Raw genomic sequence first — 23,708 nt, 5'->3', positions numbered from 1 at the left:
GAGGAAAACTTCTGCTCGATTCATTAACAAGATTTGCCAAAAGACGACAACTACACTACTCGGTAGCCGAGAATATAATATCAAGGCATTGAGTATGGTAACGCTCACTCCAGTTCCCCTTCAACAGTTTCACGTACTTTTCACTCTCTCTTCAGAGTGCTTTTCAACTTTCCCTCACGGTACTTGTTTACTATCGGTCTCGCTTTATAATTAGCTTTTGGAGAGACATATCTCCAGCTTCGAGTTGCACTTTCAAACAACTCTACTCATAGGAATGAGCCATTATGACTGGTATCGAAAATGACCTTTACAGGATTTTCACCTTCTTTGATGCTACTTTCCAGTAGACATCAGGACAAATTCACCAGTCTAGCATCAAACCATACCGGACACCGAGAAATGTTGCCATTTCTCTTCCCGATGAGCTTTTCCCTGTTCATTCGCCATTACTAAGGGATTCTCAGTTGATTTCTTTTCCTCCCCTTACTGATATGCTTAAGTTAAGGGGGTTCTCTCGCCCAATTCAGGTTATGTAGTTGATTGTCTCTTAATTGGTTCACTGACCAATATGAGACAGAAACCGATTCAGCAGTTTTGTTCGCTACTACTATCAAACACAGGTCGAAGTTTCCATTCAGTCATTAATTCCAACTTTCAAATGTTGTTGTTTCAGCTTTCGCTTACTAGAAGCAACATAATACTCGCTGCAATACAGACCTCGGGAAACCCTCACCGTGAATAAGGTTCACTCACATATTTCACTACATTTTGCGTGGGATTGGAGATGAGGCTACTCGTTCTTGCTCAGTACTAGGCTGAAAATTAACGAAACTTCGTTACAAACGTTCACATGTTGATGTTTCCGCTTTCGCGTACTCGAAACAACATAATACTAGTCTTTGTAATTTAGTTTCATAATTTCAACTGTTCTCATGCAGAATTTTTGCTCATTCTTATCCCAAATTTTGACCTGGCTACTAGTTACACTCCTTGTACTTATTGCAAAATGACCACAAATTTCAACAGCTTTCACATGTTGCTGTTTCGGCTTTCGCTTACTACAGTCAACATAATACTCGTTGCAAAATAAGTGCTCGGCATCTGCAATTTTCCAAAGACGAAGTTTCGCCAGTTCAATTTTCGCTCGCCAATTATGGCTACTAATTCACACGGTACTGAGCTCAACAACATTAAATTTGTTCAGCAAGACTTTCACATGTTGATGTTTTGGCTTTCGCCTACTAGAAGCAACATAATACTCGTCTTGTTAGCTCATTCAATGAGAATAGCTTTTCCCGTTGAGAATTTTTGCCTTCAATTGGCGTTGTAGTGAGTTTGGCTACTCAGATCACCAAATACTTGTGACAATTCGAACCAGAAATGTTTTCAATTTTCACATGCTGATGTTTCGGATTCAACCTACTAGAAGCAGCATAATACTTGTATTCAACAATTTCTGTATCAAATCCCAGTTTTCTCTGGTGCATCTTTGCCAAACTATTCCAAACTGCCTGAGTCTGAATACCAATTACAGGTACTAGTAAATGCACGTTACTAAGGACTATATAGTTCTAGGTTACTGTACACAACGACGTTCACATGTTGATGTTTCAGCTGCCGCTTACTAGAAACAACATAATACTTATCGTGCATACCTTTCCATAACTTGTCCTTTTCAGATGCATTAGTTTCCCTTTGTCTTGGCTTCTACAGTCAGACTGGCTACTAGTAACAGCACAGTACTAATCACATATCGTTCTACAGTTTGCAGACAACTTTCACATGTTGATGTTTCAGCTTTCGCCTACTAGAAACAACATAATACTCGCTGTATACATTTGTAGTTCTCTATGTAACTTTCATGTGAAGAAGTTTCGCCAGTCTTTTTGACTGTCTCAAATCTGAGTCATGCTTAGGCTACTAGTTGCTTCATAGTACTTATCGCCTCGAGATCATTGAACAAAACTTGATTTTCACATGTTGCTGTTTCAGCTTCCGCTTACTAGAAACAACATAATACTAGTCTCATTAAGTTCCGTCTCTTTGCAATTTTCTTATGAAGAAAATTCGCCATCACAATGACTCCAGCAGTTCTTGATCAAGGAATGCAATCATTGATCAGAATGCTATTATTTGAATCGGTTCTGCTTTAAGTGTTCCAATTTTATTGGAAGCACCAACAATAGAACATCAATGTGTTCAATCGAGAGTTATATAACCCTGAATCGGACGCAGTCAACAGCCGAAGCCGAGACCGCCTTTTGCGTTAGAGAGGTCGGTAAACAAATCTTGCGATTCATACCGAATTAACACATATAGCTGTGCTCCTCTTCGTAAAGCGAGCCAAGTGATCCCCTGTTGAAGGATGTATTTGGACCAATCTAGTAGCATTTGGTTTCCAACAAGCTCTCCCAAGTTAGCTTACTTATTGGGCTTTTCAACCAATTCGGTTGGCTACAAGCATCATCAAAGATCTAGCCACAGTTTGATCGCAAAATTCTACGACTTTCACATGTTGATGTTTCGGCTTGCGCTTAGCCTACTATAAGCAACATAATACTAGTCATATCATAGAGCGTGATCAGCTTGTGACGTTCTCATGATGAAGTTTCACCAACAGTGTCTCACTTCGAGCTTAAATCCAGCTACTAGTAACTACACAGTACTGACTGCAACGATAACTTTTATCTATACCTTTCACATGCTGCGCTTTCGGCCAGGGCCTACTAACGTCAACATAATACTCGATATAAACTTTTGTTCATGATGCAGCTTCCCCATGCAGAAGTTTCGCCTTCAAATGCTCTCTTGGCCATATGACGTAAGAAAAGGTTACTAGTAACATCACAGTACTAGCCACAGTTTGATTGCAAAATTCTACGACTTTCACATGTTGATGTTTCGGCTTGCGCTTAGCCTACTAGAAGCAACATAATACTAGTCATATCATAGAGCGTGATCAGCTTGTGACGTTCTCATGATGAAGTTTCACCAACAGTGTCTCATTTCGAGCTTAAATCCAGCTACTAGTAACTACACAGTACTGACTGCAACGCTAACTTTTATCTATACCTTTCACATGCTGCGCTTTCGGCCAGGGCCTACTAACGTCAACATAATACTCGATATAAACTTTTGTTCATGATGCAGCTTCCCCATGCAGAAGTTTCGCCTTCAAATGCTCTCTTGGCCATATGACGTAACACAAGGTTACTAGTAACATCACAGTACTAGCCACAATTTGATCGCAAAATTCTACGACTTTCACATGTTGATGTTTCGGCTTGCGCTTAGCCTACTAGAAGCAACATAATACTAGTCATATCATGGAGCGTGATCAGCTTGTGACGTTCTCATGATGAAGTTTCACCAACAGTGTCTCATTTCGAGCTTAAATCCAGCTACTAGTAACTACACAGTACTGACTGCAACGATAACTTTTATCTATACCTTTCACATGCTGCGCTTTCGGCCAGGGCCTACTAATGTCAACATAATACTCGATATAAACTTTTGTTCATGATGCAGCTTCCCCATGCAGAAGTTTCGCCTTCAAATGCTCTCTTGGCCATATGACGTAACACAAGGTTACTAGTAACATCACAGTACTAGCCACAATTTGATCGCAAAATTCTACGACTTTCACATGTTGATGTTTCGGCTTGCGCTTAGCCTACTAGAAGCAACATAATACTAGTCATATCATAGAGCTTGATCAGCTTGTGACATTCTCATGATGAAGTTTCACCAACAGTGTCTCATTTTGAGCTTAAATCCAGCTACTAGTAACTACACAGTACTGACTGCAACAATAACTTTTATCTATACCTTTCACATGCTGCGTTTTCGGCCAAGGCCTACTAACGTCAACATAATACTCGATATAAAATTTTGATCATGATGCAGCTTTCCCATGCAGAAGTTTCGCCTTCAAATGCTCTCTTGGCCATATGACGGAACACCAGGTTACTAGTAACATCACAGTACTAGCCACAGTTTGATTGCAAAATTCTACGACTTTCACATGTTGATGTTTCGGCTTGCGCTTAGCCTACTAGAAGCAACATAATACTAGTCATATCATAGAGCGTGATCAGCTTGTGACGTTCTCATGATGAAGTTTCACCAATAGTGTTTCATTCGAATTGGTTCTGCTTTAAGCTCTCCAATTGTTTTGGATGAACCAGTTTTGCCCTTCGAAGCCACTTTTGTGAGCTTTTTTGGGTCTTTACCAAGAGGATATACCTCAAGGCCTCTTTCAATTCCTTTAAGTTCTTTCAACTCCTTTACAGTTTCTAGGTTCACATAGCTGCAAACCTTATTTCTAGTTTTAAGTCTGGCCAACTTGGGGAGAGTTGGTGCAGACCGTGACCAATTCTAGTAGGATGCCACAACAAGAATGTGATCAACTTAGCTTGTCGATGAACCTGCCCCACATTCAAACAACTCTATCGCCTTTTCCTCGTATAGTTATATGCGAGGGCCTCTCATAGAGAGCGCTGTTAGCAACCTTTTCCACATAGACGATAAAGTTGTGAGTGTTTTGCACATGGCTGTTGTCATCACCACGTGACGAGTCAACTCAGCTTGACTCTCTACACTCCGACAAGCTTTGCACATACGCCTTTAGTTCAGTATGTGTCTTTAATCTGACTCCGGTGCCTCAAGCCGGAAAAATTGTCAGATTATGATCATTATCGGTTAGTCATCCCGATGCAAGATCGTATCGTACTGTCTTTGTCTACCTCCAGATTCCGAAGAACAGGAGGAGACTCTCCCAGACCTACATATCTGGGAGAATGTTCAGAGGGCGAGAAGCTGTGGATTACTCTCCCCTAAGAACTGACTAAACTTTACCCTCGTCCAAGGTAAGTTTATTTTAGCTAGCCTTCTATGTAAAGGATCTGAGGCTAAGCTGTGTTTTTTCGAGCCTTTGGCTCGGAGCAAGTTCAGTGGGCGCCCCGAGTAGCTCAACTCTTTCCCACTGAACAGCGCAACGCTCTGTCACTCGCTGGGATTTTTGCGTGTCGGTTCTAACCACGCGACTTGTGGACCTTTTTAGGCCTTTCTCATTCACAAGTCTATAGCTGGGCTTCTATAACCCAGCTTCTGAGATCTAGATAGCTGCAGTTCTGCTAGGCTGCTTTTGCTAACTAGTCTCCCTTTAAGCAGTCCCTTGCCATGACTGCTGAACTATGTATCCACACAAGTAGTTTTTGAGCTCGATACATAATTCGAGATTGGTTGCCAAGCAATCTCTAGCGACAGAGCGTCATGCGCACTACAGACATGGCCTCTACCAGCAGCCATGCCCGAAGGAATCAATCACTGATCCTTCCGCAGGTTCCCCTACGGAAACCTTGTTACGACTTTTACTTCCTCTAGACAATTAAGCTCGATCCGCTTCATCCCGTTGCCGGAGACCGAAGTCCCAACAGTAGGAATTTGCAATTCTTGCTTAACTATCCAATCAGTAGTAGCGACGGGCGGTGTGTACAAAGGGCAGGGACGTAATCCCTATGAGTTGTTGACTCATAAGTACCAGGAATTCCTGGTTCACGTCTGCAAGTTACAACAGACGATCCCCTTGAAGCGCTGTACTTTTCTCTGATTGCCCAGTCCATTTCGGACCAAGGGCTGAGTACTCAATCTAAAAGTACACAGTGTAGCGCGCGTGCAGTCCAGAACATCTAAGGGCATCACAGACCTGTTATAGCCTCACTTCATCTGCGGTATTTAATTCCGCATAGTTCCTCTAAGAAGTGTTTGAATTCACATATAGTGAATTTCATTATTTAGATGGAGAAGATCTCGTTCGTTATCGGAATTAACCAGACAGATCACTCCACTAACTAAGAACGGCCATGCACCACCGCCCATATAATCATGAAAGATATTCAATCTGTCAATCCTTAAGATGTCTGGACCGGGTGAGTTTTCCCGTGTTGAGTCAAATTAAGCCGCAGGCTCCACTCCTGGTGGTGCCCTTCCGTCAATTCCTTTAAGTTTCGATTTTGCAACCATACTTCCCCCGGAACCAATAAACTTTGGTTTCCCGGTTAATCTCTTGCCAAGTCAAGATCGACTTTGACAAATTGTAGGTTGGTATAGTTTATGGTCAGAATTACGAGGGTATCTAATCCTCTTCAATACTCTGACTTTCGTTCTTGATTAATGAAAACATTCTTGGCAAATGCTTTCGCAGTAGTTTGTCTTGCCACGATCCAAGAATTTCACCTCTAACGTAGCAATACAAATGCCCCCGTCTGTTCCTTTCAATCATTACCGCACTCAGCCAACCGGCATCAATCGAGTAGCGGGTCATTCTCCATTATTCCATGCTTTATTATTCGATCCCAAAGGATGCTTTGAACACTCTAATTTTCTCAGGGTGAAAACACCGTTTCCACAGTTCGTCACATTTAAGTGCAAACTATTTCTTCGATGCGAAGGATGAGCGGAACGAGTCAACAGATTTAACTGAAGACCATGTTGCCGTTCTACTCAAACAGATCCAACTATGAGCTTTTTAAACGCAGCAACTATTGCATACGCTTGTAGAGGCTGGTATTACCGCGGCTGCTGGCACCAGACTTGCCCTCTACTCGTTCATCAATGGAGCTTTTAAGTCCATTCCATTCTGATTACAAACCATAAAGGTTCATATCATTATTTCTAGTCACTACCTCCTCGTGCGGAGAGTGGGTAATTTGCGTGCCTGCTGCCTTCCTTGGATGTGGTAGCCGTTTCTAAGGCTCCCTCTCCGGAATCGAACCCTGATTCCCCGTTACCCGTCACAACCATGGTAGTCCGTTACACTACCATCATAGGTTGATAGGTCAGAAATTCGGAAGTTCCGTCCCCAAGCCGAAGCTATCTGGGATCTTTCAGTTACTAGGACTCATCACGGGATGTGTCTGTACTTAGCAAATCACCCGGTGTAGTCTTGTAAAAGTCTCCGACAGTGTCGGACAATCAGCATGCATTAGCTGCAGGGTTACCGCAGTTATTCATTTAGCTTGCAAATCAACTAATAGATAGTAACTGATTTAATGAGCCATTCGCGGTTCCACTTTTTCAAGCTTCGCTTGCACATGCATGGCTTAGTCTTTCAGACAAGCATATGGCAACTGACAGGATCAATCAGTTTAATTGTACTTTGAACAATCTTTCGATTTGTTCGAATTTAGAAAGACATAGCCTTGCGGCCTCGTCAATCTTGCTTTGAGCTTTTTAAATCACGAAGAGTTTCAATGCATGCTTTGGCATGGCTACTAGTTACTACACAGTACTCTACACACTTAGAGTTACCCACGATTACACATTTCACATGCTGATGTTTCGGCTCGCGCGTACTAGAAACAGCATAATACTATGTGTACTGGTAGATAGCGCTCTGTGAGCATTTCCCATGAGCAGGTTTTGCCCTCCAAATCTCTGTTCTACTGTTACCAATACCGGCTAACAACTGTATCATACTAGGGAGAATTGACTCATGATTTAAAAACCAGATGTTCACATGTCGATGTTTCGGCTCTCGCCTACTAGAAACAACATAATACTAGTCTGTTAAAAATCTCAATCACGCCGCCTCTTCAGATACAGAAGTTTTACCTTTTATTGGTTAGAGAACAGCTTTCCAGCTGTCGACATGGTTACTAGTAACAACACCGTACTCAACACAAAAACTTTTCAACTTCACAACTTTCACATGCTGATGTTTCTGCTTTCGCATACTAGAAACAGCATAATACTTATTGTTTTGTCAAGTAATTTGTGTGTCTTTCCCATGTGAAGTTTCACCGGTCAACAATGTTTCCCTGACCAATTACGGCTACTAGTAGCTGTATAATACTAGGGAAAATGATTGAGGATTTAATACCAGATTTTCACATGTTGATGTTTCGGCTTTCGCCTACTAGAAACAACATAATACTAGTCTGCTAAGAAATCTCGCTCAAATTGCCTTTTCACATACAGAAGTTTCACCTTCTATTGGTTAGAGAACAGTTCTCAGCTGTCGACATGGTTACTAGTAACAACATCGTACTCAACACAAAAATTCTTCAACTTCACAACTTTCACATGCTGATGTTTCTGCTTTCGCGTACTAGAAACAGCATAATACTTATTGCTTTGTCAAGAAGTGTGTGTGTCTTTCCCATGCGAAAGTTTCACCGGTCAGCAATAATTGCCGTGTCCAATTAAGGTTACTCATAGCTGTATAATACTAGGGAAAATGATTGAGGATTTAATATCAGATTTTCACATGTTGATGTTTCGGCTTTCGCCTACTAGAAACAACATAATACTAGTCTGCTAATAAATCTCGCTCAAATTGCCTTTTCACATACAGAAGTTTCACCTCTTCTTGGTCACTGTACAGATGATGCTGTCTGTTCTTTATTTGGTTCTGCTTATTATAAGGAGGGGCATCACTCCTTCCTCCTTGGTTTGCATGCATTAAGCCTGCTTTGTGAAAAGCGTATCTTTCTAGCTTTTCTTCGCCTTACTCGAGTAGGACGATACAATCCAGACATTAGTCAGTCTTGGTGTAAAGTCACTGAGTATTATTCGGTTCTGCTTTATTCAGCAATATGCTGTATAATTGTTGTAATTTGCGAACATATTTGTTCTCAGTTCCGAACTACTAGCGACGACAGATTACCAGCGGTCATGAGCCATCAAGGTAGTTCTTTGGTGCATCAAGTAGAGAGGTGCCATCAAACAACACTTCCCTAATAATGCTACACACATAGAATTTGCTACAGTGCAGCTTTTTACTTTGCAAAATTTGCGCACAAATTTTGCATAGAATAAATGTTTTATCAAGATTTTTAGATCCCCTCCCTTGAGAGAACGTTACTCCTTTAAGTGAACACCCCGCGGCGTCCTGTTGTTATTGCTTATAACCATTTCGCAAGCCGGAGGCATAATGCACTACGCAAGCCGCTACTTTGGCACAGAGGCACCTAGTTTTACACCCGGGACTTCAGGTGGCCCAGTTTTACACCCAGTACAGCGGTGCCAGTTGGTAACCCGGTGGATCCTCGGAGACCAGACATGATCATAGATCAAACCCGATGTATGCTACTCCTGAACGTATAGTATCTCCACTGTGCAATGAAATTATCGTTCGTTTCGGGCCTTCCTATACGTTCAGCAGACAATCGCTAGGAATTCACCTCGTGACCCGTGGTGACCACACTGGATTTCAAGTTTATTGATTTGGACAGACCTGTCATTTATTTTGCTTTTCAGCTTCAGTTCTGCTCGATCTAGCTTGCCTAAGGCTTGATCTCGCTTTGCTCACCCCTGTAGGAGCCTCTACTAGTACCACTCGGAGTAATGGGGAATCCACCAGACCTAATCGATGAATGCCATCAAACAACAAACATCATACCCGGCTTCATCAGGCATATTTTATTACTTCCGAGAGGTACTTTAGTATCAGATCTTTCTCCATGCCTCTTATGAGGACCCGTCAGACCTTTCGGTTTATCGTTTAGCTTCAGTCCTGCTCGATCTAGCTTTCCCAAGGCTCGATCTAGCTCTATTCGCCCCACTAGAGGGCTCTCTAAGACCCCTCGGTCTTAGTGTTAGCTCCGGTACTGCTCGGTCGTGCTTGCTGAAGGCCCGACCCAGCTTTAGTTAGATTCTCGTACTTTCTCTTGGCCTCTCTAGGAGGACCAGACAGACCTCTCGGTCTATCGTTTAGCTTCAGTCCTGCTCGATCTAGCTTGCCCAAGGCTTGATCAAGCTCTATTCGCCCCGCTAGAGGGCTCTCTAAGACCCCTCGGTCTTAGTGTTATCTTCTGTAATGCCTAACCAAGCTTACTACAGGCCTTGGTCAGGTCTTTATCGGTCACCGATTAGTAACAGACCAATCATAGGGCCTTCCACCCTATCCGGGTTGAGGTCTTTAGTCCAGCCATATTTTGACAAGACACCTCTCCCTAATAATGCCCCACACATAGAATTACTGTCCATGCAGTATTTAACTTGTGTTTTTTTCTAAAATTTGATTTTCACTTTTTGGAGGTTCATTTGCTCCTCTGACACTCTTTCAGCTTCAATCTTACTCGATCTAGCTTTCCCAAGGCTCGATCTAGCTCTATTCGCCCCACTAGAGGGCTCTCTAAGACACTTCGGTCTTAGTGTTAGCTCCGGTCTTGCTCAATCGTGCTTGCTGAAGGCGCGATCAAGCTTTAGTTAGCTTCTCGTACTTCCTCTTGGCCTCTCTAGGAGGACCAGACAGACCTCTCGGTCTATCGTTTAGCTTCAGTCCTGCTCGATCTAGCTTTCCCAAGGCTCGATCTAGCTCTATTCGCCCTGCTAGAGGGCTCCCTAAGACCCCTCGGTCTTAGTGTTAGCTCCGGTACAGCTCGGTCGTGCTTGCTGAAGGCCCGATCAAGCTTTAGTTAGATTCTCGTACTTTCTCTTGGCCTCTCTAGGAGGACCAGACAGACCTCTCGGTCTATCGTTTAGCTTCAGTCCTGCTTGATCTAGCTTTCCCAAGGCTCGATCTAGCTCTATTCGCCCTGCTAGAGGGCTCTCTAAGACCCCTCGGTCTTAGTGTTAGCTCCGGTACAGCTCGGTCGTGCTTGCTGAAGGCCCGATCAAGCTTTAGTTAGCTTCTCGTACTTTCTCTTGGCCTCTCTAGGAGGACCAGACAGACCTCTCGGTCTATCGTTTAGCTTCAGTCCTGCTCGATCTAGCTTTCCCAAGGCTCGATCTAGATCTATTCGCCCTGCTAGAGGGCTCTCTAAGACCCCTCGGTCTTAGTGTTAGCTCCGGTACAGCTCGGTCGTGCTTGCTGAAGGCCTGATCAAGCTTTAGTTAGCTTCTCGTACTTTCTCTTGGCCTCTCTAGGAGGACCAGACAGACCTTTCGGTCTCTTGCTTAGCTTCAGTCCTGCTCGATCTAGCTTTCCCAAGGCTCGATCTAGCTCTATTCGCCCCGCTAGAGGGCTCTCTAAGACCCCTCGGTCTTAGTGTTAACTCCTGTAATGCCTAACCAAGCTTACTACAGGCCTTGGTCAGGTCTTTATCGGTCACCGATTAGTAACAGACCGATCATGGGGCCTTCCACCCTATCCGGGTTGAGGTCTTTAGTCCAGCCATATTTTGACAAGACACCTCCCCCTAATAATGCCCCACACATAGAAATACTGTCCATGCAGTATTTAACTTGTGTTTTTTCTAAAATTTGATTTTCACTTTTTGGAGGTTCATTTGCTCCTCTGACACTCTTTCAGCTTCAATCTTACTCGATCTAGCTTTCCCAAGGCTCGATCTAGCTCTATTCGCCCCACCAGAGGGCTCTCTAAGACACTTCGGTCTTAGTGTTAGCTCCGGTCTTGCTCAATCGTGCTTGCTGAAGGCGCGATCAAGCTTTAGTTAGCTTCTCGTACTTTCTCTTGGCCTCTCTAGGAGGACCAGACAGACCTCTCGGTCTATCGTTTAGCTTCAGTCCTGCTCGATCTAGCTTTCCCAAGGCTCGATCTAGCTCTATTCGCCCCGCTAGAGGGCTCTCTAAGACCCCTCGGTCTTAGTGTTAGCTCCGGTACAGCTCGGTCGTGCTTGCTGAAGGCCCGATCAAGCTTTAGTTGGCTTCTCGTACTTTCTCTTGGCCTCTCTAGGAGGACCAGACAGACCTCTCGGTCTCTTGCTTAGCTTCAGTCCTGCTCGATCTAGCTTGCCCAAGGCTTGATCAAGCTCTATTCGCCCCGCTAGAGGGCTCTCTAAGACCCCTCGGTCTTAGTGTTAGCTCCGGTACAGCTCGGTCGTGCTTGCTGAAGGCCCGATCAAGCTTTAGTTAGCTTCTCGTTTTTTCTCTTGGCCTCTCTAGGAGGACCAGACAGACCTCTCGGTCTATCGTTTAGCTTCAGTCCTGCTCGATCTAGCTTTCCCAAGGCTCGATCTAGCTCTATTCGCCCCGCTAGAGGGCTCTCTAAGACCCCTCGGTCTTAGTGTTAGCTCCGGTACAGCTCGGTCGTGCTTGCTGAAGGCCCGATCAAGCTTTAGTTGGCTTCTCGTACTTTCTCTTGGCCTCTCTAGGAGGACCAGACAGACCTCTCGGTCTATCCTTTAGCTTCAGTCCTGCTCGATCTAGCTTTCCCAAGGCTCGATCTAGCTCTATTCGCCCCGCTAGAGGGCTCTCTAAGACCCCTCGGTCTTAGTGTTATCTCCTGTAATGCCTAACCAAGCTTACTACAGGCCTTGGTCAGGTCTTTATCGGTCACCGATTAGTAACAGACCGATCATAGGGCCTTCCACCCTATCTGGGTTGAGGTCTTTAGTCCAGCCATATTTTGACAAGACACCTCCCCCTAATAATGCCCCACACATAGAATTACTGTTTATGCAGCTTTTCACTTGTGAAATTTTTAATTTTCGCAATTATTATAGAATAAGTGTTTGCGCAGCTTTTCATAGGTCGAGCTCTAGCTAGCTAGCTCAAGCTAGCTAGCTAGCTCAAGCTCAAGCTATCTAGCTCAAGCTCAAGCCAGCTAGCTCAAGCTCAAGCTAGCTAGCTAGCTCAAGCTCAAGCTAGCTAGCTAGCTCAAGCTCAAGCTAGCTAGCTCAAGCTCAAGCTAGCTAGCTCAAGCTCAAGCTAGCTAGCTAGCTCAAGCTCAAGCTCAAGCTAGCTAGCTCAAGCTCAAGCTCAAGCTAGCTAGCTAGCTCAAGCTCAAGCTAGCTAGCTAGCTCAAGCTCAAGCTAGCTAGCTAGCTCAAGCTCAAGCTAGCTAGCTCAAGCTCAAGCTCAAGCTCAAGCTAGCTAGCTAGCTCAAGCTAGCTAGCTAGCTCAAGCTCAAGCTAGCTAGCTAGCTCAAGTTCAAGCTAGCTAGCTAGCTCAAGCTCAAGCTAGCTAGCTAGCTCAAGCTCAAGCTAGCTAGCTCAAGCTCAAGCTAGCTAGCTCAAGCTCAAGCTAGCTAGCTAGCTCAAGCTCAGGCTCAAGCTAGCTAGCTCAAGCTCAAGCTCAAGCTAGCTAGCTAGCTCAAGCTCAAGCTAGCTAGCTAGCTCAAGCTCAAGCTCAAGCTAGCTAGCTAGCTCAAGTTCAAGCTAGCTAGCTAGCTCAAGCTCAAGCTAGCTAGCTCAAGCTCAAGCTAGCTAGCTCAAGCTCAAGCCAGCTAGCTCAAGCTCAAGCTCAAGCTAGCTAGCTAGCTCAAGCACAAGCTAGCTAGCTAGCTCAATCTCAAGCTAGCTAGCTCAAGCTCAAGCTAGCTAGCTCAAGCTCAAGCTAGCTAGCTAGCTCAAGCTCAAGCTCAAGCTAGCTAGCTCAAGCTCAAGCTCAAGCTAGCTAGCTAGCTCAAGCTCAAGCTAGCTAGCTAGCTCAAGCTCAAGCTCAAGCTAGCTAGCTCAAGCTCAAGCTCAAGCTAGCTAGCTAGCTCAAGCTCAAGCTGGCTAGCTAGCTCAAGCTCAAGCTAGCTAGCTAGCTCAAGCTCAAGCTAGCTAGCTCAAGCTCAAGCTCAAGCTCAAGCTAGCTAGCTAGCTCAAGCTAGCTAGCTAGCTCAAGCTCAAGCTAGCTAGCTAGCTCAAGTTCAAGCTAGCTAGCTAGCTCAAGCTCAAGCTAGCTAGCTAGCTCAAGCTCAAGCTAGCTAGCTCAAGCTCAAGCTAGCTAGCTCAAGCTCAAGCTAGCTAGCTAGCTCAAGCTCAAGCTCAAGCTAGCTAGCTCAAGCTCAAGCTCAAGCTAGCTAGCTAGCTCAAGCTCAAGCTAGCTAGCTAGCTCAAGCTCAAGCTAGCTAGCTAGCTCAAGTTCAAGCTAGCTAGCTAGCTCAAGCTCAAGCTAGCTAGCTCAAGCTCAAGCTAGCTAGCTCAAACTCAAGCTAGCTAGCTAGCTCAAGTTCAAGCTAGCTAGCTAGCTCAAGCTCAAGCTAGCTAGCTAGCTCAAGCTCAAGCTAGCTAGCTCAAGCTCAAGCTAGCTAGCTCAAGCTCCAGCTAGCTAGCTAGCTCAAGCTCAAGCTCAAGCTAGCTAGCTCAAGCTCAAGCTCAAGCTAGCTAGCTAGCTCAAGCTCAAGCTAGCTAGCTAGCTCAAGCTCAAGCTAGCTAGCTAGCTCAAGTTCAAGCTAGCTAGCTAGCTCAAGCTCAAGCTAGCTAGCTCAAGCTCAAGCTAGCTAGCTCAAGCTCAAGCCAGCTAGCTCAAGCTCAAGCTCAAGCTAGCTAGCTAGCTCAAGCACAAGCTTGCTAGCTAGCTCAAGCTCAAGCTAGCTAGCTCAAGCTCAAGCTAGCTAGCTCAAGCTCAAGCTAGCTAGCTCAAGCTCAAGCTCAAGCTAGCTAGCTAGCTCAAGCACAAGCTTGCTAGCTAGCTCAAGCTCAAGCTAGCTAGCTAGCTCAAGCTCAAGCTCAAGCTAGCTAGCTCAAGCTCAAGCTCAAGCTAGCTAGCTAGCTCAAGCTCAAGCTAGCTAGCTAGCTCAAGCTCAAGCTAGCTAGCTAGCTCAAGCTCAAGCTAGCTAGCTCAAGCTCAAGCTCAAGCTAGCTAGCTAGCTCAAGCTAGCTAGCTAGCTCAAGCTCAAGCTAGCTAGCTAGCTCAAGTTCAAGCTAGCTAGCTAGCTCAAGCTCAAGCTAGCTAGCTAGCTCAAGCTCAAGCTAGCTAGCTCAAGCTCAAGCTAGCTAGCTCAAGCTCAAGCTAGCTAGCTAGCTCAAGCTCAAGCTCAAGCTAGCTAGCTCAAGCTCAAGCTCAAGCTAGCTAGCTAGCTCAAGCTCAAGCTAGCTAGCTAGCTCAAGCTCAAGCTAGCTAGCTAGCTCAAGTTCAAGCTAGCTAGCTAGCTCAAGCTCAAGCTAGCTAGCTCAAGCTCAAGCTAGCTAGCTCAAGCTCAAGCCAGCTAGCTCAAGCTCAAGCTCAAGCTAGCTAGCTAGCTCAAGCACAAGCTAGCTAGCTAGCTCAAGCTCAAGCTAGCTAGCTCAAGCTCAAGCTAGCTAGCTCAAGCTCAAGCTAGCTAGCTAGCTCAAGCTCAAGCTCAAGCTAGCTAGCTCAAGCTCAAGCTCAAGCTAGCTAGCTAGCTCAAGCTCAAGCTAGCTAGCTAGCTCAAGCTCAAGCTCAAGCTAGCTAGCTCAAGCTCAAGCTCAAGCTAGCTAGCTAGCTCAAGCTCAAGCTAGCTAGCTAGCTCAAGCTCAAGCTAGCTAGCTAGCTCAAGCTCAAGCTAGCTAGCTCAAGCTCAAGCTCAAGCTCAAGCTAGCTAGCTAGCTCAAGCTAGCTAGCTAGCTCAAGCTCAAGCTAGCTAGCTAGCTCAAGTTCAAGCTAGCTAGCTAGCTCAAGCTCAAGCTAGCTAGCTAGCTCAAGCTCAAGCTAGCTAGCTCAAGCTCAAGCTAGCTAGCTCAAGCTCAAGCTAGCTAGCTAGCTCAAGCTCAAGCTCAAGCTAGCTAGCTCAAGCTCAAGCTCAAGCTAGCTAGCTAGCTCAAGCTCAAGCTAGCTAGCTAGCTCAAGCTCAAGCTAGCTAGCTAGCTCAAGTTCAAGCTAGCTAGCTAGCTCAAGCTCAAGCTAGCTAGCTCAAGCTCAAGCTAGCTAGCTCAAACTCAAGCTAGCTAGCTAGCTCAAGTTCAAGCTAGCTAGCTAGCTCAAGCTCAAGCTAGCTAGCTAGCTCAAGCTCAAGCTAGCTAGCTCAAGCTCAAGCTAGCTAGCTCAAGCTCAAGCTAGCTAGCTAGCTCAAGCTCAAGCTCAAGCTAGCTAGCTCAAGCTCAAGCTCAAGCTAGCTAGCTAGCTCAAGCTCAAGCTAGCTAGCTAGCTCAAGCTCAAGCTAGCTAGCTAGCTCAAGTTCAAGCTAGCTAGCTAGCTCAAGCTCAAGCTAGCTAGCTCAAGCTCAAGCTAGCTAGCTCAAGCTCAAGCCAGCTAGCTCAAGCTCAAGCTCAAGCTAGCTAGCTAGCTCAAGCACAAGCTTGCTAGCTAGCTCAAGCTCAAGCTAGCTAGCTCAAGCTCAAGCTAGCTAGCTCAAGCTCAAGCTAGCTAGCTCAAGCTCAAGCTCAAGCTAGCTAGCTAGCTCAAGCACAAGCTTGCTAGCTAGCTCAAGCTCAAGCTAGCTAGCTCAAGCTCAAGCTAGCTAGCTCAAGCTCAAGCTAGCTAGCTAGCTCAAGCTCAAGCTCAAGCTAGCTAGCTCAAGCTCAAGCTCAAGCTAGCTAGCTAGCTCAAGCTCAAGCTAGCTAGCTAGCTCAAGCTCAAGCTAGCTAGCTAGCTCAAGCTCAAGCTAGCTAGCTCAAGCTCAAGCTCAAGCTAGCTAGCTAGCTCAAGCTAGCTAGCTAGCTCAAGCTCAAGCTAGCTAGCTAGCTCAAGTTCAAGCTAGCTAGCTAGCTCAAGCTCAAGCTAGCTAGCTAGCTCAAGCTCAAGCTATCTAGCTCAAGCTCAAGCTAGCTAGCTCAAGCTCAAGCTAGCTAGCTAGCTCAAGCTCAAGCTCAAGCTAGCTAGCTCAAGCTCAAGCTCAAGCTAGCTAGCTAGCTCAAGCTCAAGCTAGCTAGCTAGCTCAAGCTCAAGCTAGCTAGCTAGCTCAAGTTCAAGCTAGCTAGCTAGCTCAAGCTCAAGCTAGCTAGCTCAAGCTCAAGCTAGCTAGCTCAAGCTCAAGCCAGCTAGCTCAAGCTCAAGCTCAAGCTAGCTAGCTAGCTCAAGCTCAAGCTCAAGCTCAAGCTAGCTAGCTAGCTCAAGTTCAAGCTAGCTAGCTAGCTCAAGCTCAAGCTAGCTAGCTCAAGCTCAAGCTAGCTAGCTCAAGCTCAAGCCAGCTAGCTCAAGCTCAAGCTCAAGCTAGCTAGCTAGCTCAAGCTCAAGCTAGCTAGCTCAAGCTCAAGCTAGCTAGCTAGCTAGCTCAAGCTCAAGCTCAAGCTAGCTAGCTCAAGCTCAAGCTCAAGCTAGCTAGCTCAAGCTCAAGCTCAAGCTAGCTAGCTCAAGCTCAAGCTCAAGCTAGCTAGCTCAAGCCCAAGCTCAAGCTAGCTAGCTAGCTCAAGCTCAAGCTAGCTAGCTCAAGCTCAAGCTCAAGCTCAAGCTAGCTAGCTAGCTAGCTCAAGCTCAAGCTCAAGCTAGCTAGCTAGCTCAAGCTCAAGCTAGCTAGCTCAAGCTCAAGCTAGCTAGCTAGCTCAAGTTCAAGCTAGCTAGCTAGCTCAAGCTCAAGCTAGCTAGCTAGCTCAAGCTCAAGCTAGCTAGCTCAAGCTCAAGCTAGCTAGCTCAAGCTCAAGCTAGCTAGCTAGCTCAAGCTCAAGCTCAAGCTAGCTAGCTCAAGCTCAAGCTCAAGCTAGCTAGCTAGCTCAAGCTCAAGCTAGCTAGCTAGCTCAAGCTCAAGCTAGCTAGCTAGCTCAAGTTCAAGCTAGCTAGCTAGCTCAAGCTCAAGCTAGCTAGCTCAAGCTCAAGCTAGCTAGCTCAAACTCAAGCTAGCTAGCTAGCTCAAGTTCAAGCTAGCTAGCTAGCTCAAGCTCAAGCTAGCTAGCTAGCTCAAGCTCAAGCTAGCTAGCTCAAGCTCAAGCTAGCTAGCTCAAGCTCAAGCTAGCTAGCTAGCTCAAGCTCAAGCTCAAGCTAGCTAGCTCAAGCTCAAGCTCAAGCTAGCTAGCTAGCTCAAGCTCAAGCTAGCTAGCTAGCTCAAGCTCAAGCTAGCTAGCTAGCTCAAGTTCAAGCTAGCTAGCTAGGTCAAGCTCAAGCTAGCTAGCTCAAGCTCAAGCTAGCTAGCTCAAGCTCAAGCCAGCTAGCTCAAGCTCAAGCTCAAGCTAGCTAGCTAGCTCAAGCACAAGCTTGCTAGCTAGCTCAAGCTCAAGCTAGCTAGCTCAAGCTCAAGCTAGCTAGCTCAAGCTCAAGCTAGCTAGCTCAAGCTCAAGCTCAAGCTAGCTAGCTAGCTCAAGCACAAGCTTGCTAGCTAGCTCAAGCTCAAGCTAGCTAGCTCAAGCTCAAGCTAGCTAGCTCAAGCTCAAGCTAGCTAGCTAGCTCAAGCTCAAGCTCAAGCTAGCTAGCTCAAGCTCAAGCTCAAGCTAGCTAGCTAGCTCAAGCTCAAGCTAGCTAGCTAGCTCAAGCTCAAGCTAGCTAGCTAGCTCAAGCTCAAGCTAGCTAGCTCAAGCTCAAGCTCAAGCTAGCTAGCTAGCTCAAGCTAGCTAGCTAGCTCAAGCTCAAGCTAGCTAGCTAGCTCAAGTTCAAGCTAGCTAGCTAGCTCAAGCTCAAGCTAGCTAGCTAGCTCAAGCTCAAGCTAGCTAGCTCAAGCTCAAGCTAGCTAGCTCAAGCTCAAGCTAGCTAGCTAGCTCAAGCTCAAGCTCAAGCTAGCTAGCTCAAGCTCAAGCTCAAGCTAGCTAGCTAGCTCAAGCTCAAGCTAGCTAGCTAGCTCAAGCTCAAGCTAGCTAGCTAGCTCAAGTTCAAGCTAGCTAGCTAGCTCAAGCTCAAGCTAGCTAGCTCAAGCTCAAGCTAGCTAGCTCAAGCTCAAGCCAGCTAGCTCAAGCTCAAGCTCAAGCTAGCTAGCTAGCTCAAGCTCAAGCTCAAGCTAGCTAGCTAGCTCAAGTTCAAGCTAGCTAGCTAGCTCAAGCTCAAGCTAGCTAGCTCAAGCTCAAGCTAGCTAGCTCAAGCTCAAGCCAGCTAGCTCAAGCTAGCTCAAGCTCAAGCTAGCTAGCTCAAGCTCAAGCTAGCTAGCTAGCTAGCTCAAGCTCAAGCTCAAGCTAGCTAGCTCAAGCTCAAGCTCAAGCTAGCTAGCTCAAGCTCAAGCTCAAGCTAGCTAGCTCAAGCTCAAGCTCAAGCTAGCTAGCTCAAGCTCAAGCTCAAGCTAGCTAGCTAGCTCAAGCTCAAGCTAGCTAGCTCAAGCTCAAGCTCAAGCTCAAGCTAGCTAGCTAGCTAGCTCAAGCTCAAGCTCAAGCTAGCTAGCTAGCTCAAGCTCAAGCTAGCTAGCTCAAGCAAGCTAGCTAGCTAGCTCAAGCTCAAGCTAGCTAGCTCAAGCTCAAGCCAGCTAGCTCAAGCTCAAGCTCAAGCTCAAGCTAGCTAGCTAGCTCAAGCTCAAGCTAGATAGCTAGCTCAAGCTAGCTAGCTAGCTCAAGCTCAAGCTCAAGCTAGCTAGCTAGCTAGCTCAAGCTCAAGCTAGCTAGCTCAAGCTCAAGCCAGCTAGCTCAAGCTCAAGCTCAAGCTAGCTAGCTAGCTCAAGCTCAAGCTAGCTAGCTCAAGCTCAAGCTCAAGCGAGCTAGCTAGCTCAAGCTCAAGCTAGCTAGCTAGCTCAAGCTCAAGCTAGCTAACTCAAGCTAACTCAGCTAGCTCAAGCTAACTCAAGCTAGCTAAAGCTAACTCAAGCTAACTCAAGCTAACTCAAGCTAACTCAAGCTAGCTAAAGCTAACTCAAGCTAACTCAAGCTAACCCGAGCTAACTCAAGCTAGCTCAAGCTAACCCAAGCTAGCTAAAGCTAACTCAAGCTAACTCAAGCTAATTCAAGCTAACTCAAGCTAACTCAAGCTAACTCAAGCTAACTCAAGCTAGCTAAAGCTAACTCAAGCTAACTCAAGCTAACTCAAGCTAACCCGAGCTAACTCAAGCTAACTGAAGGTAGCTAAAGCTAGTTCAAGCTAACTCAAGCTAGCTAAAGCTAAGACAAGCTAACTCAAGCTAACTCAAGCTAACTCAAGCTAACTCAAGCTAACTCAAGCTAGTTCAAGCTAACTCAAGCTAACTCAAGCTAACTCAAGCTAGCTAAAGCTAACTCAAGCTAACTCAAGCTAACTCAAGCTAACCCGAGCTAACTCAAGCTAACTCAAGGTAGCTAAAGCTAGTTCAAGCTAACTCAAGCTAGCTAAAGCTAAGACAAGCTAACTCAAGCTAACTCAAGCTAACTCAAGCTAACTCAAGCTAACTCAAGCTAGTTCAAGCTAACTCAAGCTAGCTAAAGCTAACTCAAGCTAACTCAAGCTAACTCAAGCTAGCTCAAGCTAACTCAAGCTAGTTCAAGCTAACTCAAGCTAGCTAAAGCTAACTCAAGCTAACTCAAGCTAACTCAAGCTAACTCAAGCTAGCTAAAGCTAACTCAAGCTAACTCAAGCTAACCCGAGCTAACTCAAGCTAGCTCAAGCTAACCCAAGCTAGCTAAAGCTAACTCAAGCTAACTCAAGCTAATTCAAGCTAACTCAAGCTAACTCAAGCTAACTCAAGCTAACTCAAGCTAGCTAAAGCTAACTCAAGCTAACTCAAGCTAACTCAAGCTAACCCGAGCTAACTCAAGCTAACTCAAGGTAGCTAAAGCTAGTTCAAGCTAACTCAAGCTAGCTAAAGCTAAGACAAGCTAACTCAAGCTAACTCAAGCTAACTCAAGCTAACTCAAGCTAACTCAAGCTAACTCAAGCTAGCTAAAGCTAACTCAAGCTAACTCAAGCTAACTCAAGCTAACCCGAGCTAACTCAAGCTAACTCAAGGTAGCTAAAGCTAGTTCAAGCTAACTCAAGCTAGCTAAAGCTAAGACAAGCTAACTCAAGCTAACTCAAGCTAACTCAAGCTAACTCAAGCTAACTAAAGCTAGTTCAAGCTAACTCAAGCTAGCTAAAGCTAACTCAAGCTAACTCAAGCTAACTCAAGCTAGCTCAAGCTAACTCAAGCTAGTTCAAGCTAACTCAAGCTAGCTAAAGCTAACTCAAGCTAACTCAAGCTAACTCAAGCTAACTCAAGCTAGCTAAAGCTAACTCAAGCTAACTCAAGCTAACCCGAGCTAACTCAAGCTAGCTCAAGCTAACCCAAGCTAGCTAAAGCTAACTCAAGCTAACTCAAGCTAATTCAAGCTAACTCAAGCTAACTCAAGCTAACTCAAGCTAACTCAAGCTAGCTAAAGCTAACTCAAGCTAACTCAAGCTAACTCAAGCTAACCCGAGCTAACTCAAGCTAACTCAAGGTAGCTAAAGCTAGTTCAAGCTAACTCAAGCTAGCTAAAGCTAAGACAAGCTAACTCAAGCTAACTCAAGCTAACTCAAGCTAACTCAAGCTAACTCAAGCTAACTCAAGCTAGTTCAAGCTAACTCAAGCTAACTCAAGCTAACTCAAGCTAGCTAAAGCTAACTCAAGCTAACTCAAGCTAACTCAAGCTAACCCGAGCTAACTCAAGCTAACTCAAGGTAGCTAAAGCTAGTTCAAGCTAGCTCAAGCTAGCTAAAGCTAAGACAAGCTAACTCAAGCTAACTCAAGCTAACTCAAGCTAACTCAAGCTAGTTCAAGCTAACTCAAGCTAGCTAAAGCTAACTCAAGCTAACTCAAGCTAACTCAAGCTAGCTCAAGCTAACTCAAGCTAGTTCAAGCTAACTCAAGCTAGCTAAAGCTAACTCAAGCTAACTCAAGCTAACTCAAGCTAGCTCAAGCTAACTCAAGCTAACTCAAGCTAACTCAAGCTAACCCGAGCTAACTCAAGCTAACTCAAGGTAGCTAAAGCTAGTTCAAGCTAGCTCAAGCTAGCTAAAGCTAAGACAAGCTAACTCAAGCTAACTCAAGCTAACTCAAGCTAACTCAAGCTAGTTCAAGCTAACTCAAGCTAGCTAAAGCTAACTCAAGCTAACTCAAGCTAACTCAAGCTAGCTCAAGCTAACTCAAGCTAGTTCAAGCTAACTCAAGCTAGCTAAAGCTAACTCAAGCTAACTCAAGCTAACTCAAGCTAGCTCAAGCTAACTCAAGCTAGTTCAAGCTAACTCAAGCTAGCTAAAGCTAACTCAAGCTAACTCAAGCTAACTCAAGCTAACTCAAGCTAGCTAAAGCTAACTCAAGCTAACTCAAGCTAACCCGAGCTAACTCAAGCTAGCTCAAGCTAACCCAAGCTAGCTAAAGCTAACTCAAGCTAACTCAAGCTAATTCAAGCTAACTCAAGCTAACTCAAGCTAACTCAAGCTAACTCAAGCTAGCTAAAGCTAACTCAAGCTAACTCAAGCTAACTCAAGCTAACCCGAGCTAACTCAAGCTAACTCAAGGTAGCTAAAGCTAGTTCAAGCTAACTCAAGCTAGCTAAAGCTAAGACAAGCTAACTCAAGCTAACTCAAGCTAACTCAAGCTAACTCAAGCTAACTCAAGCTAGTTCAAGCTAACTCAAGCTAACTCAAGCTAACTCAAGCTAGCTAAAGCTAACTCAAGCTAACTCAAGCTAACTCAAGCTAACCCGAGCTAACTCAAGCTAACTCAAGGTAGCTAAAGCTAGTTCAAGCTAGCTCAAGCTAGCTAAAGCTAAGACAAGCTAACTCAAGCTAACTCAAGCTAACTCAAGCTAGTTCAAGCTAACTCAAGCTAGCTAAAGCTAACTCAAGCTAACTCAAGCTAACTCAAGCTAGCTCAAGCTAACTCAAGCTAGTTCAAGCTAACTCAAGCTAGCTAAAGCTAACTCAAGCTAACTCAAGCTAACTCAAGCTAACTCAAGCTAGCTAAAGCTAACTCAAGCTAACTCAAGCTAACCCGAGCTAACTCAAGCTAGCTCAAGCTAACCCAAGCTAGCTAAAGCTAACTCAAGCTAACTCAAGCTAATTCAAGCTAACTCAAGCTAACTCAAGCTAACTCAAGCTAACTCAAGCTAGCTAAAGCTAACTCAAGCTAACTCAAGCTAACTCAAGCTAACCCGAGCTAACTCAAGCTAACTCAAGGTAGCTAAAGCTAGTTCAAGCTAACTCAAGCTAGCTAAAGCTAAGACAAGCTAACTCAAGCTAACTCAAGCTAACTCAAGCTAACTCAAGCTAACTCAAGCTAACTCAAGCTAGCTAAAGCTAACTCAAGCTAACTCAAGCTAACTCAAGCTAACCCGAGCTAACTCAAGCTAACTCAAGGTAGCTAAAGCTAGTTCAAGCTAACTCAAGCTAGCTAAAGCTAAGACAAGCTAACTCAAGCTAACTCAAGCTAACTCAAGCTAACTCAAGCTAACTAAAGCTAGTTCAAGCTAACTCAAGCTAGCTAAAGCTAACTCAAGCTAACTCAAGCTAACTCAAGCTAGCTCAAGCTAACTCAAGCTAGTTCAAGCTAACTCAAGCTAGCTAAAGCTAACTCAAGCTAACTCAAGCTAACTCAAGCTAACTCAAGCTAGCTAAAGCTAACTCAAGCTAACTCAAGCTAACCCGAGCTAACTCAAGCTAGCTCAAGCTAACCCAAGCTAGCTAAAGCTAACTCAAGCTAACTCAAGCTAACTAAAGCTAGTTCAAGCTAACTCAAGCTAGCTAAAGCTAACTCAAGCTAACTCAAGCTAACTCAAGCTAGCTCAAGCTAACTCAAGCTAGTTCAAGCTAACTCAAGCTAGCTAAAGCTAACTCAAGCTAACTCAAGCTAACTAAAGCTAACTCAAGCTAGCTAAAGCTAACTCAAGCTAACTCAAGCTAACCCGAGCTAACTCAAGCTAGCTCAAGCTAACCCAAGCTAGCTAAAGCTAACTCAAGCTAACTCAAGCTAATTCAAGCTAACTCAAGCTAACTCAAGCTAACTCAAGCTAACTCAAGCTAGCTAAAGCTAACTCAAGCTAACTCAAGCTAACTCAAGCTAACCCGAGCTAACTCAAGCTAACTCAAGGTAGCTAAAGCTAGTTCAAGCTAACTCAAGCTAGCTAAAGCTAAGACAAGCTAACTCAAGCTAACTCAAGCTAACTCAAGCTAACTCAAGCTAACTCAAGCTAACTCAAGCTAGCTAAAGCTAACTCAAGCTAACTCAAGCTAACTCAAGCTAACCCGAGCTAACTCAAGCTAACTCAAGGTAGCTAAAGCTAGTTCAAGCTAACTCAAGCTAGCTAAAGCTAAGACAAGCTAACTCAAGCTAACTCAAGCTAACTCAAGCTAACTCAAGCT

The 23,708-nt window shown here is 45.0% G+C and overlaps 1 non-coding gene and 1 pseudogene across 1 annotated transcript in view; both read right to left on the bottom strand.

Moving 5' to 3' along the window:
* Positions 1-532, bottom strand: part of LOC142358479 (large subunit ribosomal RNA) — a 3,522-nt gene extending 2,990 nt beyond the window's left edge. Inside the window, exon 1 of the ribosomal RNA XR_012761824.1 lies at positions 1-532. This exon is cut by the window's left edge and continues 2,990 nt beyond it. This is a non-coding gene — a ribosomal RNA (large subunit ribosomal RNA).
* A 1,683-nt stretch (positions 533-2,215) lies between these two features.
* Positions 2,216-2,367, bottom strand: LOC142358478 (5.8S ribosomal RNA; annotated as a pseudogene).
* Between the last annotated feature and the right edge of the window lie 21,341 nt (positions 2,368-23,708).

The sequence above is a fragment of the Convolutriloba macropyga genome, unplaced genomic scaffold, assembly GCF_964194025.1.
Source record: "Convolutriloba macropyga unplaced genomic scaffold, txConMacr16.3 SCAFFOLD_1444, whole genome shotgun sequence".
Classification (NCBI taxonomy): Eukaryota; Metazoa; Xenacoelomorpha; order Acoela; family Convolutidae; genus Convolutriloba; species Convolutriloba macropyga.
Note: the sequence above shows the minus strand (reverse complement) of the source record. Positions and strands in the feature narration are given on the sequence as shown.